Source organism: Ambystoma mexicanum, chromosome 13, assembly GCF_040938575.1.
Source record: "Ambystoma mexicanum isolate Mex_15411 chromosome 13, UKY_AmexF1_1, whole genome shotgun sequence".
NCBI lineage: Eukaryota > Metazoa > Chordata > Amphibia > Caudata > Ambystomatidae > Ambystoma > Ambystoma mexicanum.
This window is the reverse complement of record NC_090938.1, coordinates 46,185,200-46,202,114: the sequence shown is the minus strand read 5'-3', so window position 1 is coordinate 46,202,114 and position 16,915 is coordinate 46,185,200. Positions and strand designations below refer to the sequence as shown.

The 16,915-nt window shown below is 52.1% G+C and overlaps 1 protein-coding gene across 4 annotated transcripts in view; it reads left to right on the top strand.

Moving 5' to 3' along the window:
• The window catches only part of BLACAT1 (BLACAT1 overlapping LEMD1 locus), a 199,711-nt gene that overhangs the window by 69,177 nt on the left and 113,619 nt on the right, over positions 1-16,915 (top strand). Inside the window, exon 1 of one of the 4 annotated variants that reach the window (XM_069633151.1) lies at positions 14,943-15,359. The exons of the other annotated variants lie outside the window; for them this stretch is intronic. The gene's annotated coding sequence lies outside the window, so the exon portion shown is untranslated. Of the gene's footprint in view, positions 1-14,942; positions 15,360-16,915 lie in introns of those variants that run through there. 4 annotated transcript variants of the gene reach the window in all.

Sequence of the window (16,915 nt, the reverse complement as noted above, 5' to 3'; positions counted from 1 at the left end):
TTTGGGGGTTCTTTGCTGTGAGTAGATAATCTTCTACAGTGTAGGTCCCCTACGATCGCCAGTTTACTGTTTCTGTGCCCATTTATCAGTTGTGTTGGCGGCTCTTAACTGTGAGTAGATAATCTACGCTGAAGGGCTCCTTCGATCACCAGCTTACAAGTTATGTGTTCATTGATCGATTGTATTTGGGGTTGTTCGCTGTGAGTAGATAATCTTCTGCAGTGTAGGACTCCTTCGATCAACACCCGGGGGCCACTGATTCTGTGATTTTCATTTGTTGTGTTTGCGGGCTCATCCATTGAGCACTTAATCTGCTGAAACAGGGATCTTTCGATCACCAGCTGTGGTTGTTGAGTTGTGCTTCGTGATCAGTTCTTTGGGGTTCTTTTGTTGAGCAGATTATTGGCTAGGCTGTTGATATCTTTCAGTCACCAGCTTGTGGTTGCTGATTCTGCCCATATCGATAGATTGGTTTGTTTGGGAGTTCTTCGCTTTGAGCAGATAGTCTGCTAGAGCGTAAGGATGTTTTGATCGCCAGCATGTGGTCACTTTTGCTGGATTTAGCTAGAATTCCTTCGCCTTTCTTCCACGTCAACCAGCAGTGGGGTCCAGTGGCGTAAAACAAACTTTGGGGGGCCCCTTCGAGCCATGCTGAAGGTCCCCCTCCCACCCACTCAGCAACAAATTACGGGTTGCGCCACACTCTGGGCCAGTCTAGATCACTACGCTTGTGCAATACGCTCAAACCTGCTGCTTCAGGGGTATGCCGCACACTGTACTAGGAGAAGCATTATGCAGCACACTTTCTGAGAATAATTGGCTAAAAAGCTAAAGCATTTGCAATTATTTTGTAGAGTAACTCCAGTCCAAAAATCCAATACATGCAAGTCACCAACAGTGCAAAGGAACAATATTGCTTTAATTAATGTAATGCTTAGCTATTAAAAATGCCATGCCACAATGAAAACATGTCCAACTGTCTGCACATTATAGACCCAGTCTAGACACATTTTACAGTAAAGCATGCCAGGCAACATTTAGACATACCTAGACTGGTTGCACCAAAATGCTAGTGGAAGCAATAATCCTTATCATGTTGTTTTATGACAGATGCCCAGAAAAATATACAATGCCACAGTAAGAAATGGCTACACTGACAGCACCCAAATGCCAATCTAGCCAGTTAATTACACTTAGAGGGACTGCTTTATCAGAGATGCCCAGTTAAATAAAGTCAAGACAAACTAAGAAATGACTAGACTGGCTGCCTCAAAATACCTCTCTAGCCACTAATACCACATATCACGCCTGCTTAGCCTGGAGATGGATTACCAATACGATTTATCTCACAATCCCCACTCTGTCACATATCCCCTCTCCGTCCAACCCCCTGCCACAACCCCCAAAATCTGCATATCGGCCCAGAATTACCTCCACGTCCCTCTTCCTTGTCCCAATGCTGATGCATGAGGCACCTTGCCCATAGGTAAGTACTAGAACGAAAAAGAGTGTGGATAGGAGTAATGAAGATTACGGGTAACTAAGCCAGGCATTACCTCCATGTCCCGCTAACTCATCCCAGTACTTGTGTATGAAGCAAAGTGCCTCATACACATGTACTGGGACGAGAAAGAATGGGGCTGTGAGTAATGAAGATTACCAATAAGTAATCATGGCATTAAACACAAGCAGTGCCACAACACCATTGATCTGACTGGGCTTCAGTGCTCTCCGCCAACCCCTGAAATTTTGTGCTATGTTGACTCGACCTGGCTGACCTACAAAGCCATTGCCGCACAGAACAGTGCTTTTAGAGTTAAAGGATGAGAGTTAACTGCTTGTAACAATGAAGCTGCACTAGAATAGTCTCATTAAAATGCGTGAAGAAGTTAGATGCCCCCACATAAATAAGTTTGCCCTTCTGTCGCCGCCCGTGAAGTTAGCACCTCTCCCAACATTTGAAGGGTTAGCCCCCCCCTCGAAATGTAGGTTTTGTTGAGCCCCTGATTACAAGCACAAACGCCATTCACCATACACATACATGCACACACCCAGCAACCCATACATTTAAGTGTGCACCCTTTCACCATACAGGCACATCCAGGCAGTCAACCATACATTTAAGTGTGCACCCTTTCACCATACAGGCACACCCAGGCAGCCACGCATATATTTAAGTGTGCACCTTTTCACCATACACTCACACAGGCATACCCAGGCTGCATCATGCGCTCACTCATTAATGCACATTACATTATATATATATATATATAGACACACACACACACACTGACATGCATGCACAACACACACACATTAAAGGAAAATGCATTTTCTCTCCTTTAATCCGTTGGTCCAGGGAACGAGACCTGCAGCGGCCAGGAACGCTTGTTCCCGTCATCTGCAGAGGATCTGGAAGCCTCCGTGTCATGGGGTGGAGGGGAGCCCCATTATTTCAAAAAGAAATGGTTTCTTTTTCTTTTTGATGTCACTCGACTTCATAAAGAAATGATTTCCGTTGAAGGACCGAACTGGAACAGACATAATTTCTTTATGAAGGCAGAGTGACTTCAAACAGAAACTATTTCTTTCTGAAGTCATAGAGCTCCCCCGTCCCATGACATGGAGGCCTCTAGCTTGGAGGCTGCCATGCAATGGGGTGGGGGAGCCCTCAGACTTCAAAAAGAAATAGTATCTTTTTCTAGTCACTCTACATTCATAAAGAAATTCATTGTTACGCTGTAACAGAAATAATGTATGTATGAAGGCAGAGTGGCTTCAAAAAGAAACTATTTTTTCTGTTTTGTAATTTTAAATTTGTTAGAATTTTTTTTTTATAGTCTGAGGGGCCCCCTCCCAGGACATGTGTGGGCGCCCCATTACGACAGTGGTGGGGTCCTACTTGGTTCTATGCTTAGCCAGTGCAGGGGACACTGTGGACCTTCAGTTTTCCTTGACAGAAAAGTAATTGGTTGGTTTCTGAGGCCCACACTCCATTGCCGAGTTTAAAAGCACAATTGAAAAGTCAGATCCGGAGATCCATAGTGGGCCCGGACCATGGGCCTCATTACGAGGAAAGAGGTAGCCATGCCGCTTTTTGCGGCATGGCTACCCCCATTCCGGATACCGGATCCGGGTTCCCTGAATGGGGATAGACCGGGCCATTCCGACCTTGGAGGGCCCGTAATTTCCCCATTCAAGGAACCCGGACCCAGTCCATCCCCATTCCCATTTCAGCCCCCATAGGGCTCAATGGGAATGGGGAGCATGCTAACAACTGGCCCGTTAATGACGGGCCCCCATTTCAGCCCCCATAGGGCTCAATGGGAATGGGGAGCATGCTAACAACGGGCCCGTTAATGACGGGCCCCCATTTCAGCCCCCATAGGGCTCAATGGGAATGGGGAGCATGCTAACAACGGGCCCGTTAATGACGGGCCCCCATTTCAGCCCCCATAGGACTCAATGGGAATGGGGAGCATGCTAAAAACGGGCCCGTTAATGACGGGCCCCCATTTCAGCCCCCATAGGGCTCAATGGGAATGGGGAGCATGCTAACAACCGGCCCGTTAATGACGGGCCCCCATTTCAGCCCCCATAGGGCTCAATGGGAATGGTGAGCATGCTATTTCAGCCCCCATAGGGCTCAATGGGAATGGGCAGCATGCTAACAACGGGCCCGTTAATGATGGGCCCATTGTAAGCATGCTGGGCCGCTCGTGGGACCCGCTAAGGACATCTGGTAAAACCAGGCGTCCTTAGAGGGTCCCGCGAGCGGACCTCGTAATGAGGCGGTAGGGGGTAAACGGGGCCGGCAGCTCTACCGGCCCCGTTAGCGCCTTCCTCGTAATGAGGCCCCATGTCTTGAGAGTAGGTCTTCAGAGAATTGGGCACTGCCATTGCCTTTTCTTAGAGCAACTATTCCTCTCCCCCTCTCCCTGTCTCTCCACTCCTTCTTCTCTCTCTCTTTTTCTCTCCATCTTCTCTCTTTTCTCCATTTCTCGCTCTTCTCTCCTCCCTCTGTCCTCTCCCATTTCTCTCCTCTCTCTCTTTTATCTCCCTCTGCTCTCACTTCTCTCACCTCTCTCGTCTTCATCTACTCTCGTTTCCTCTCTCTCTTCTCCTTCTTCTCTCCTCTATCTTTTATCTCCCTCTTCTCTCCTCTCTCTGCTCTCCCTCTTTTCTCCTCTCTCTCTTTCTCCCCCTTCTCTCTCTCTTCTCCAATCTACCCTCTTTCATCTCCCTCTTCTCTCTCTTCTTCTCCCCTTCTCTCCTCTCTCTCCCCTTCTCTCCCCTCTCCTCTCTCCTCTCCCTCTTCTCTATTCTCGCTCTCTCTCTCTCTCTTCTCTCCGCTCTCTCTCTTTTCCCCATCTACTCTCTCTTCTCTTACTCTTCTCTCTTTCTCTCTCTCTCTCTCTCTCTCTCTCACACACACACACTCTCGCCCATGCTTCCAATTGATCTCTTGTCCTTTCTTGCTCCCCCTCTTCTCTCTCTCTATCTCTCTCTTTCTTCCCTCTCTCTTCTCTCCTTTCTGTCTCCCTCTTCTCTCTCTCTTCTTACTCCCTCCTCTCTATCTGCTCTATCTCTCTCTCTTTTCTCTCCTTCTCTCTCCTCTCTCTTCTGTCCCTCTTCTCTCTATTCTTTTCTCTCCCTCTTCTCTCTCTCCACTCTCTCATTTCTCGATGCTCTCTCTCTCTTCTCTCTCTTTCATTTCCCTCTTCTGTCTTCTCTCTCTTCTCTCCTCTCTGCATCCTCTCCTATTTCACTACTCTCTTTCTCTTGCTCTTCTTTCGCTCCTCTCCTCTTTCTCGCTTCTCATATCTCCTTTCTTCTCACCTCTCTCCACTCTTCTCTTTCTCTCCACTCCCTCTTCTCCCCACTCTCTCTTCTCTCTCTTCTCCCATCTACTCTCTTCTGTCCTCTCTCTCTTTTCGCTCCTTCTTCCCTGCTGTCACTCCATTCTCTCTCGCTCTTTTCTCCCCCTCTTATCTCTTATTGCTCTTCTGTCTCTTCTCTCCTCGCTCTTCTCTCTCTCTTCTCTCCTCACTCTCTCTCTCTCTCTCTCTCTTTTCTTTCACTCCTCTCTTTCTCACACACACCTCTTTCCCAGTGTCACGTTCATATAGATGCCTCTCCCTCCTCTTCCAGCACCTGACACTAATACTCGATTGGTATGACGCATAGATGTACACGTGTTGCCAAAGCGTTGCCCCATACCCTCTTCTGAGATGGAAAGAGAGAGAGGGGTAGCCCCTTCTCTTCCTATCTCTCCTGCTCTCTCTCTCTCTAATCCCCCCATCGCCCCCGATACCCGTGCCCACCTCTTCGCACTCGTTCTCTCTGCCTTTGCATCTCAGCTCCCCCCCTTCTCTGCCTGATCTTCCTCGGCCCCCTCCCTCCCCCTCTCTCCCTGATCTCCCTCGGCTCTCTCCCTCCTCCCTCACTGCCTCGGCCCTCTCCCTCCCCCTCTCTCCTTGATCTCCCTCAGCCCTCTCCCTCCCCCTTTCTGCCTCGGCCCTCTCCCTCCCCCTCTCTCCTTCATTTCCCTCAGCCCTCTCCCTCCCCTCTCTGCCTTGGCCCTCTCCCTCCCCTCTCTCCCTGATCTCCCTCGATCCTCTTCCTACCCCTCTCTCCCTGATCTCCCTCGGCCCTCTCCCTCCCTCTCTCTCCCTGATCTCCCTCGCCCTCTCCCTCCCTCTCTACCCTGATCTCCCTCGGCCCTCTCCCTCCCCCTCTCTCCCTGATCTCCCTCGGTCCTCTCCCTCCCCCTCTCTCCCTGATATCCCTCGGCCCTCTTCCTCCCCCTCTCTCCCTGATCTCCCTCGGCCCTCTCCCTCCCCCCTGATCTTCCTCCCCTTCCCTCCCTGATCTCCCTCGGCTCTCTCCCTCCCTCTCTCTCCCTGATCTCCCTCACCCTCTCCCTTCCTCTCTCCCCTGATCTCCCTCGGCCCTCTCCCTCCCCCTCTCTCCCTGATCTCCCTCTGCCCTCTCCATCCCTCTCTCCACCTGATCTCCCTCAGCCCTCTCCCTCTCTCCCTGATCTCCCTCGGCCCTCTCCCTCCCCCTCTCTGCCTTGGCACTCTCCCTCCCCTCTCTCCCTGATCTCCCTCGGCCCTCTCCCTCCCACTCTCTCCCTGATCTCCCTGATCTCCCTCGGCTCTCTCCTTCCCTCTCTCTCCCTGATCTCCCTCCCCTTCTCTCCCCTGATCTCCCTCTCCCCCTCCCCCTCTCTCCCTGATCTCCCTCGGCCCTCTCTCTCCCCCTCTCTCCCTGATCTCCCTCGGCCCTCTCCCTCCCCCTCTCTCCTTGATCTCCCTCAGCCCTCTCCCTCTCTCCCTGATCTCCCTCGGCCCTCTCCCTCCCCCTCTCTGCATCGGCCCTCTCCCTCCCCCTCTCTCCCTGATCTCCCTCGACTCTCTCCCTCCCCCTCTCTCCCTGATCTCCCTCGGCTCTCTCCCTCCCTGTCTCTCCCTGATCTCCCTCAGCTCTCTCCCTGATCTCCCTCGGCCATCTCCCTCCCCCTCTCTCCTTGATCTCCTTCGGCACTCTCCCTCTGCCTCTCTCCCTGATCTCCCTCGGCCCTCTCCCTCCCCCTCTCTGCCTCGACCCTCTCCCCTTGATCTCCCTCGGCTCTCTCCCTCTCTCCCTGATCTCCCTCGGCCCTCTCCCTCCCCCTCTCTCCTTGATCTCCCTCGGCCCTCTCCCTCTCTCCCTGATCTCCCTCGGCCCTCTCCCTCACCCTCTCTGCCTCGACCCTCTCCCCCTGATCTCCCTGAGCCTTCTCCCTCCCCCTCTCTCCCTGATCTCCCTCGCTCTCTCCCTGATCTCCTTCAGCCCTCTGTCTCCCCCTCTCTGCCTCAGCCCTCTCCCTCCCCCTCTCTCCCTGATCTTCCTCGGCCCTCCCCCTCCCGCTGATCTCCCTCGGCCCTCTCCCTCTCTCCCTGATCTCCCTCGGCCCTCTCCCTCCCCCTCTCTCCCTGATCTCCCTCGGCCCTCTCCCTCTCCCCTGATCTCCCTCCCCTTCTCTCCCTCTCTCTCTCTCCCTGAACTCCCTCTCCCTCCCTGTCTCCCCTGATCACCCTCTGCCCTCTCCCTCCACCTCTCTCTCCCTCCCTCTCTCCCCCTGATCTCCAGATGCGACGCCTCCCCAAAGCACAGGGCCCTGTCGGTGGGGATTAGGGGTCTAGAATGGGGAGGGGGCGGGGGCGCTCCTGCCCATCCGGACACGGCCCTGCCGCGTGCCCGGATCTGGGCAGTCCTCCTCCTGTGCCCGGGCCCAAGGGCCGCTTTGATCAGCCAGGCCCGGCGGACCTGAAGCTAAGCCTGTGCTGAAAGCATCCGGGAAGGTGCTTAGTTACAGCCGAGGGGGAAAGGAATGGGGGCGGCGGGGAGTGGGGGCGTAGCCGATGCGGTCCATAATGCACTGTGGTTCTCGGGGGGCTTTGGGCGGGGCGGTGTAGGTGCATTGCCCCGCAGGAATTTCCAGGGCCTAGCAGTCCTCCCCTCTCTTCCGCAGGGCCCTCAATCAGCGCGGTCCGAGCCTGCCATTGTGGAGGCAGCGGGGCCTGGAATGGGGGCCTCTCTGGGAGGGGGCAGGGTAAGGTGCACCGAGGGCACAGCGGCCGGAGCAGAGGGTGCAGAGAAGGCACACAGGGGGCCGGGCAAGTGAGGAGAGATGGAGCCGCAGGGGGCAGGGCAAATGAGTAGAGCGCCGAAGGAGGAGCAGGCAGCAAAGAACAGGAGTGTCTAGGAAGGAGTAGGCGTGAAGAAGTTGCGGGGAGAGGAAGGGGGCGAACGAGCAGGAACAGGTGTTTACGTGTTTTGTGAATAGAAAGAGGGCAGGAGAAATTGGAACAGAATTGATGACTGTGGCAGTGATGGAACCAGGAAAAGGTATGCAGAAAAATGGTGTCTTAATGCACAGTTCCCGGAAGACCAAAGGGAAACAGTGCGCAGAGTCCTAACTCTGTATAGTGGACTTTCCTCAAAGCCCTAGCCGGGCTTTCTTAGTTACAAGCAAGCAAGAGGAGTGGTCTCCTTGAAATACTCAGTGGCTCACTTTGCGGTAGCGCAGGCTGACCTCAAAGGCGTAACTCCACCAGAGGCGCTGCGAATATAAAAATCACGGAGCCCAAGGTGATAGGAGTAAACTGTTAGAGGGCTCAAGGACCAGGTATATGAAAACCTCTAAGCTTCAAGATTAAAAGGTGTGGGTGAACATATTGGGCTCATTATGAGTTTTCCGGAAGCCCGCCAGTAATTCTGGCAGGATACCGTGAAACTACTGTACTGTCTCCGCCGCACAATATCCCGGTTTTACCCAGATATTGCAGGCAGACATGCCGGTAACTCCCCATTCCATGGGGTCCCATGGGATGGGGTTTGCCTGAGTCATTGTCACCGTTATTAATGGCCCCGGTGATTCAGGCATTTATCTGCCAGTAGGGGCCTGATCTACCGCAGACTTGGCGTTGCCAGTCCAGAAAGGTGCCGTTATACGTTGTTGCTGGCACTTTATTTCCGGACCGGCCGACTCGTAATGAGGCCAATAGACTGTATGCTGTTTCCAGAGGCAGGGAGTACTTTCGCAGGCAGCAGGATTAAGGCATCAGAAGGGCGGTGGGCAGGGAGAGTTGTTTTATCACAGTGCCATGCAGCTGAAGCGGGCATTTTTTCTGTATGTGGGGCGTGTTATAGATTAGGCGAGTCACAGGGCCTCTAGAGAGACTCAGAGACTGGAAGTTATGTTATGCAATATTTATACTCTGCCCAGGACCACCACAGCAGTCTTGCAGTGCCCGGCCTTGTCCGAAAGAATATCTATTGCGATTTTTGTGACCCCACCAGGGTTTCAACCAGACCATAGACTTTGGGGAAGAAAGAGTAGGGTTGCGGGAAGGATGATAGGAAAGAGGGATTAGACAATAAAGGAACCGATCCAGTGGGGAAGACTGCTGGGAAGGGGGGGAGAGGGGTGGGAGTATGATTGTGGTGGGGGATGCGTGTTTCTTAAGTGTGGTATGAGGCAGGGTCTCGAGCATGCACAGCTGAGTCTAGGCGCTAACTAGATCCGCAGAGACAGGGTGCAAGTGTCGTTGAAGAGTGGTTGTGTGATGGATTTGAGAAGTGCCAAAGTAGAAAGTACCAACCAGGGGGCTTCAGTGGTAAATGTTGGGCGCCACGCAGGCAACATCGGAACACATGGTCCTGGGGTGCTTTTTTTTATCAATCCCCCCAACAGGGAGAGCTCAGCAATGTTCCAATCGACTCCCCTTCTCGACGGTTCAGGCTACAGTGCACAGCTCCTACAGTGCACAGCTCCTACAGTGCACAGCTCCCTGGACTCCGCTACATGGCTTTGTGGCCCTAGATCTTCCTAGGCTGGACTTTCTTATGGCCTCCGAGAGACTGCAGGACGCCCCACTGTGCCTGGAGGTGCAGGTGTCATGGAGCTATCATCCGGGGTCCGGCTGCACAGTCTTCATTCTGTAGCAGCTCAGCCTGGCAAGGAACTGCCCCGGGGGTGGTTAATCTAAAAGGGGGCACAGCTGATGTTGATGCTGACGCAGGGTTTTTGCGATTGGTGCATTTTTGAGCATCGATAACTAGCCCGTACGATCTCTCCTATCAAGTAGTAACATCAAATGTACTGTGCTGGGCCTGCCAGCCTTTGCATATAAGCACTCTTCTGAGAGTTAATGGCATAATTGAAGCTGTCAATGCACTACAGTGAATACAAATGCATTAACCAAGTCTGCCTGCAACCTCTCGATTTGTACACAGAATGTGCAACCTCGCATCTAAAACCAGTATTAGCAAATGCAACAGCTATGGCTTGTGATGGGGCATTGTCCAAGCACTGCTACCATACGGCCAGATACTCGCACTATTTTCCAGCTGTTGCCGTCTTATGGTCAGGAAGTACCATTGTGGCAGTCCCTGCACAAACGTTACAGCTGTTGCCTTTGCCAATGCTTGTTTAGGATTATGAATGTGTAATATAAAACCGCACGCTGCACACTGAGAAGCACCAAATACAGCGATGCAGTCGATTGGGCACACAGCACTTGGGCGCAGGTGACAACGCCAGCTCGAGTCGATGGTTCCGTACAGCTTGCATCTGCGGTCAAGTCAGGTCGAAATGATACGCCCGCTGGACCAAGCCAGAATTTGAAATGGGTGAGCCGATGACTTCCAGCTGGTCTACTTAGGTTGTGATGATGCTTCTGGTGGGTCAAGTCAGCGCTCGGGATGCAGCGAGTTGGGTGCCTCCTCAGTGGCGAGCCGGCAGTTGAGTCGCATCGGCAGGCGGCCGCCAACTCGCGTCTTGAAACACTTGTGTATAGGAACGTTATAAATGCCATATCATATCAATGCACTTCACTGGGTCGATTCGGTGTCGATACAGCGAGTAGTGGCACAAAGTGAGGGGAGCACGGTTGAGCCGGCTCAAAGATTCTGGTTCCAGTACACAGGCATCAGAGTCCTTGCTTCACAGCAGTGTCGCCCAAGTGTCTCTTTTGGATGGGTAGGGAGCCGAGCTTGTCACTGCCCTGGAGCCTTGTGTTTTCGCATCTGTGACAGAGGGCTTTGGAACTTACGGTATTACCAAAAGAGTTCCAGTGAATCCTTCTTCTTCTTCTGCGAGTCAATCGATGAATCAACTGGGGGCAAGGTTCCCTTCCCCTTTAATGGTAACATGATACAGTGGATTGGTCCAAAGCAAGCCTGTTGCCAGGGGCCTAATACAGGCTGATGTAGCGAGTATCCGTTGCCTTCTGACATCGTGCCCAGAGGGTGTTATCTGCAGGAGCTGGGAGGGGGCTGGAAGTGTAGGGATCCGTAGCAGAATCCAGGATTGTGGAACCCATCTCCTGGCCTAAGCCTCTCCCCAGAGCTACTATAACTCCACCGTTCCCATGTCTGCAATGTAAAAAGGACTTCAGTGATCAGCACCCTGGAGTGACAGCTGCTTCGTTGTGTCAGGGCCTCTTTTGAAGCACCAGTGACAAGGGGACCTCTGTCGAGAGTTCCTGGTCCCTGGAAGAAAGGTGTGGACCTTCCTCAGAGGGTCCAAGAGAGCAGGTTCCTGGGCATTGTCCCGCGTGGCTATTGTGGAGACCCCCAATGCCAGACAACTCATACACACCAGCATTGTCATGGCTGAAGCACTGCTCACAAACCTAAAACTAATAGTGCATCTAAATGCTGTAGCACAATTGTGTGATCCTAGTAGTTACCATGTCATAACCAGAAGTGGGTTCTATGTACAGTTTAATGTGCCACCACGCTGATTAGGGTACACAAGTATTAACATTTGAATCAGAGTTGCTGACAATTAAAAAGCCACCTATACCTGTCAGAGCCTTCTTCTCCAGCAGCTGTCCGGAATGCACTTTTGACCTTTACACCTGCCCTTCTGCCACGGAAGGGCTGGTGCTGGGGATGGCACGAGACTACCTCAGCAAAGGCACACGAGAGCACTGTGATTTTGGCATGCGGCATGGAGACAGGGTGTGTGATTAGCAGACCTCCCTTTCTAAAACAGAATGACCTGCGTCATTTTATTGCTAAAAATCAGAAAAGTGGAGGCTTTCACACCCAGGCCGATGGCATTCACTACAGCACACCGCACATACAGCAATTACGCCTGGTTACTCAGCGATGTAGGATATTCAGGATGCTGTGTAGTGGTTTGCCGCACTGCTACTATGTGCTTGATTCGACTCAGTACAAACCCATAACAGCACAAGGTGATGAAAGAAAAGCAGGTGCCAGTGCTCTCACTTGGAGCCTGCAGGCCTGGGACAGGTTGTGGGGATCCAGGAGTTCAGCATGACAGACAGCAGGAGTTCAGACTTCAGCAAATGCAGTGAGGCACACAGGCCTAGGATCCCAACTAATGCCAAGATTGAGACACAGGGGTCCATTAATTTCCGATCAAATGGAACAGAAATACGATGCGGGGGATAACATTTAGGGGAGCAGATGTTAGAGAGGAGTCGGAACAGGAGCCCGAGTGAGGAAGAAGTACATGGAAGGTAAGCTTAGTGGAACAGGAGTGGTGGGGGCATGAAGGAGAGAGGTGCAACAGGTGGACAGAAAGACAAGAGGAAGAGAGACAAGAAGAAGAGAGGCGGGACGAAGGGACGAAGGGAGGAGAGCAGGTGATTGTGTTTGAGTGGAGCTGGCAAGAAGTGAGGGAGGGAGGTGTTTGAGTGGAGCTGACATGAGGTGACCAGGATATGTGTTTGAGTAGAGCTGGTAAGAAGTGTGGAAGGGAGGTGTTTGAGTGGAGCTGACATGAGGGGACCAGGATGTGTTTGAGTGGAGCTGGTAAGAAGTGAGGGAGGGAGGTGTTTGAGTGGAGCTGACATGAGGTGACAAGGTTATGTGTTTGAGTGGAGATGGCAAGAAGTGAGGGAGGGAGGTGTCTGAGTGGAGCTGACATGAGGGGACCAGGATGTGTTTGAGTGGAGCTGGTAAGAAGTGAGGGAGGGAGGTGTTTGAGTGGAGCTGACATGAGGTGACAAGGTTATGTGTTTGAGTGGAGATGGCAAGAAGTGAGGGAGGGAGGTGTCTGAGTGGAGCTGACATGAGGGGACCAGGATTTGTTTGAGTGGAGCTGGTAAGAAGAGAGGGAGGGAGGTGTTTGAGTGGAGCTGACATGAGGTGACAAGGTTATGTGTTTGAGTGGAGATGGCAAGAAGTGAGGGAGGGAGGTGTCTGAGTGGAGCTGACATGAGGTGACCAGGTTATGTGTTTAAGTGGAGCTGGCAAGAAGTGAGGGAGGGAGGTGTTTCAGTGGAGCTGACCAGGTTATGTGTTTGAGTGGAGCTGGTAAGAAGTGAGGGAGGGAGGTGTCTGAGTGGAGCTGACATGAGGTGACCAGGTTATGTGTTTGAGTGGAGCTGGTAAGAAGAGAACAGGAGAGGTATGTGAGTGCTGTTAATAAGAAATTAAGGGGACAGGTGTTTAAGTAAAAAGGTCACCAGCGAATGGATGAGAGGACATGGTCAGATTGATGGGGAGAGAGTCAGGCGAGAAGGGGGGCTGGGTGTGGGGGGGTCAGTAAGGTGCAACACAGGAATAGGACTTGGGAGAGTGGCTTGGAAGCAGCACAGTCTGGTTTAAGAGAGGGTAGTTGGTGGACGCAGAGTCAGAGTGAGGATCAGATGGGAGGGGGGAAGTGAGAGGAGTGCTCTGGGGTGGGGGCCAAGGGGGCAACAGATGTGGCGACTTATAGAGTGTGCAGCCCCCAACAGGAGGGGTGAGGGGGACACAGTTGAGTAAATGCAAGGGCTTTCTGCTTCAGAGACCAGAGAGGGGGGGCCTCTGAAAGGACCTTTTGTTGCCAACCTCCTTCAGGCAGGGAGATGGAGAAATACCTGACCACCCCCTGCCAACCCCCTCCCCCTCCCGTGCTGAACCATCTCAAGTCTGCATGGGCATCGCTCACTGGCTCTCACCAGAGCGGATTCTGAAGGGGAGGGCTCCACCAAGTTTAAAGAAACCCAACTGAACTTAGGGGCACTCCAGTGGATTTCTGGAGGGGTTTGAGAACGGGCTCGAGGATGACCAGTGCAGGTCTAGAGACCGGTTGGCACTGAACGTGGACCCCCACCGCCGGCATATCTCTATATGAATATTTGGGAACAAGCTGGCTGAGCTGTATTGCGAAGAAGCCCAATACGACCAGTAGGAGCTCCATCTGCCACGACGCCAGACTCAACCTGCCGGTCTTTGGTGCATGCTGGTGGAACGCCTTTGAGGAAGGGGGAAGCCATTTTAGGGTGCACTGGAGTACCCTTGAGAGAAGCTGAACGGACTCCAGCCTTCAAGGGTCCAGCAACGTAGAGGTCCTAAAAAAGCGCGGTTGGGTTAACAGTCAGCACGCGGCACGCGCCACCGCGGTTGGAGATGTTGCAACAGATCGATGGGAGAATCTCTTCGAAGGATAGAGGATCAATTCAGAAGGTCCCAAAGTGGGGAAGGTTCAGGCAAGTGGGGATCCGTTGGCTGGTGATATGCAGACCGAGCATCAGAAATTGGGAAATGTTGGGGCTCAGGAAAGGTTAGATGGGTGGGTTTGTTGGGGAAGTGATGACTTAAGGTAGAACCACTGGGGACTGGGGACGCAGGGACACATCGACCTCTGTTGGGCTGACTTAACGGGGGCAGGATTTAATCCCACCCCGGACCCAGAGTGATCTTTGATGGACGAGTGCAACATTGTTCACAAATGTCTGCATTGCATAAGCTCATCATATCTGAAGTCTAGACTATCTTTCGAGTTGTGTGTGTGCAAGCTGTCCCACCCCAAGTTAATCTTGAAAGAGGTGGGAAGATCGGCCTTCGATCCCATAGCTCCTAGCTTCTGGAATGATCTTCCTCCCGACTTGCGGGCAATGCGCTCACTCTGGGTATTTGAAGGAGCGCCCAAGACCCCAAGTGAGCTTTTTTGGCCATTTTGGTCTTGAATTGGGCTGCTTCTGCTCTTGTGCCGTGGCTTGGCTTGGTTGTCTGTATGTTGGTTCTGCCAGCATTTGATCCGCGTGTTTGTCGCCCGGATTCCAGGGCGTTTGTTGTGGTTTGTTTTATATTTGTTTGTGCCGCATGTGCTCCCCCGTGCCCACCGGCCGTTGGCGCGGTACAAATGAATAAATAAATAAAAGTAGGCGGAGCCTCTTCCCGGCAACTGCTCGCTGTCGATGTCAAAAATCTGGGGTCCAGAGCTTGGGAAGAACAATGATCCAAGCAGATGCATTTTCAGAATAAGTAGGTGTTTTAAATTGGCTTAAAATAAGCTTTGATATGCTATTTGTAATATTACAAAGCAATTGATGCTTGCACTTCCCTATCTAGCCACTGGGGGTGCAAACCACAGTCTACCAGAATAGGGGCGTTGACGCATTGTTAGAAGGACGGAGGGGGTTTCCTTGAGTAGATCACAACATATTGAGGTGCCAAACTCTGGGTACACAGAGCGCCATTCTGCTACACGATCCTTATGTTTTATATTTTGTGGTCATCCGTGGAAGGGGTGCCCGGAAACGGGGGTGTCCCAATCACCGGGTCCATTTGAAGTGCTTGGTACAGAGTGTTTTTGGGTGAAAGGGTTTGTGGAATCTTCATCCAGGAGACTCTTGGTCACACCAGCCCCCGGATGGCTCCACCTCGTGACGGAGACGGTGAAAGTGTTGAGTTCCTATGGGATGGCGGCCATCATTGCTCTATGAACTCCGCTTTCATCGAAGGCAACTTCTGAAGATGTGCTCGGCGGGTTTACCCCTACCTGCCCTGTGCCAAACACAGAGTGCCCGTAGATAACGCGGGCACGTCCATCACTGACTGCGGTAAGTGGAACGTAATGTGTTATCTGGGGAGAGGTGGAGGAGGCCTTCCACTCAACTGCACGGCCGGTTGTAGTGCACAGTGTATGGCAATCCGTTCCCTCATGCCCGCAGTGAGACGCGGCATGGCCGGGAAAAGGCAGAAGATAGCGCAGGCCGTTGTTACCCCTTTGCATGCCAGGAGAACGCCTGCCCCTGCCCCACAACTATGTTGGTGGCACTGCAATTAAGTTGTGGTGCTCCTGAAGGTCACGCTCAGTGATGCCTTGCAGTACTCAAGGAGGTCCTGTCGGAGCGTCCACATAACTTAACAGGTATATTTGTAGAGCACAGGTTCGCCCCTAGAGGGCGATATTGAAAGATAACTGATGTTTATGGTTACCCAGGTCAATAGTACTCATTGAGTACTACGCCAAGACATTGCCCAAATTCTTCAAAATGTGAGATCCTTAAACTGATATTCACCTCGTTGGGTTACCCATCCCATTCCCTTTCCATGTTTGGGCAGTCTTCTTCACACCTGCCCCTTAAGCGCTACCTCGTCTTGTGATCAGGGTGCTACGCTGGATTGCCACCCTCTCCTGCTCACGAGTGCGCTTCTTGAGGCTCGTGGATAATGTGGAGGGCTAGTCTCACCTGGGAGATTGTACAGCAACCTTCTAAAATATGCAGCGTCTTCACAGTATGGGGGCCCAGGTCCTCACCACAGGAAGGATCTCCTTTTCAATGAGGCGGTTTGTTAAATGCATTCGTAAAAAGCACGCGTGACACTTTCTCGAGTGCATTGCACAGAATGGTGATCCGGCAAAGAGTGCAAGATATCTAACACAACCAGGTGGAATTGTGTTTATTCTTTGGCCCCTCAGCAACCTAAATTCACCCCCAACGCTGTGTGTTGTGGGGGTGGAGAAGAACAGTGATGGTGGTTGGGAGGTAGGATGTCAAAGTGAGGAAAAATGTGCTTACATTTAGAATCATTCTATGCAAATTTATCTCACAAATATTAATGAGAGGTATCCTTAAAACCCGACATGGATCCGGCCCTCGAGGCCTGGAGTTGGACAACCCTTAGGGATTAAACTGCAGAACAAATGTTCGCCATATATTCAGGTAGAAGGCCTCATCTTCTTTCAGCTACTTAGGCAGGTTTGATGAATCCCCCATTAACAACCTGAAGTCAGAGTTTAAGCTGCAGGGACAGGATGTGGTCGCATGGCTGCATTGTCTCTAGTTTCTCTGGATCTTTCGAGCTACCGCCACTGTTAAAAAAAAAAATACCCCGTTTCTGCCTCTCCTCCAGGCCCAGATCTGCTGCTAAACGGGCTTACTTAGAAACCAGTTACTGCAAAAAAGAAGTTGCAAATTAAAAAAAACCTGGGCTGGACAGAAAGATAGTAGGCTGTCTTTAAGATCCAAGACATTTGAGGGGGTACATTTGTAAGAAATAATTGATTATACTAATAATTGCATTTACACGAAACATGGATAGGTCAGAGTATAACAGCTGGGTATTTATTTGAAGGCCCTGCTCAGAGTTGGGGGGCGAGGGGGTATGCCTG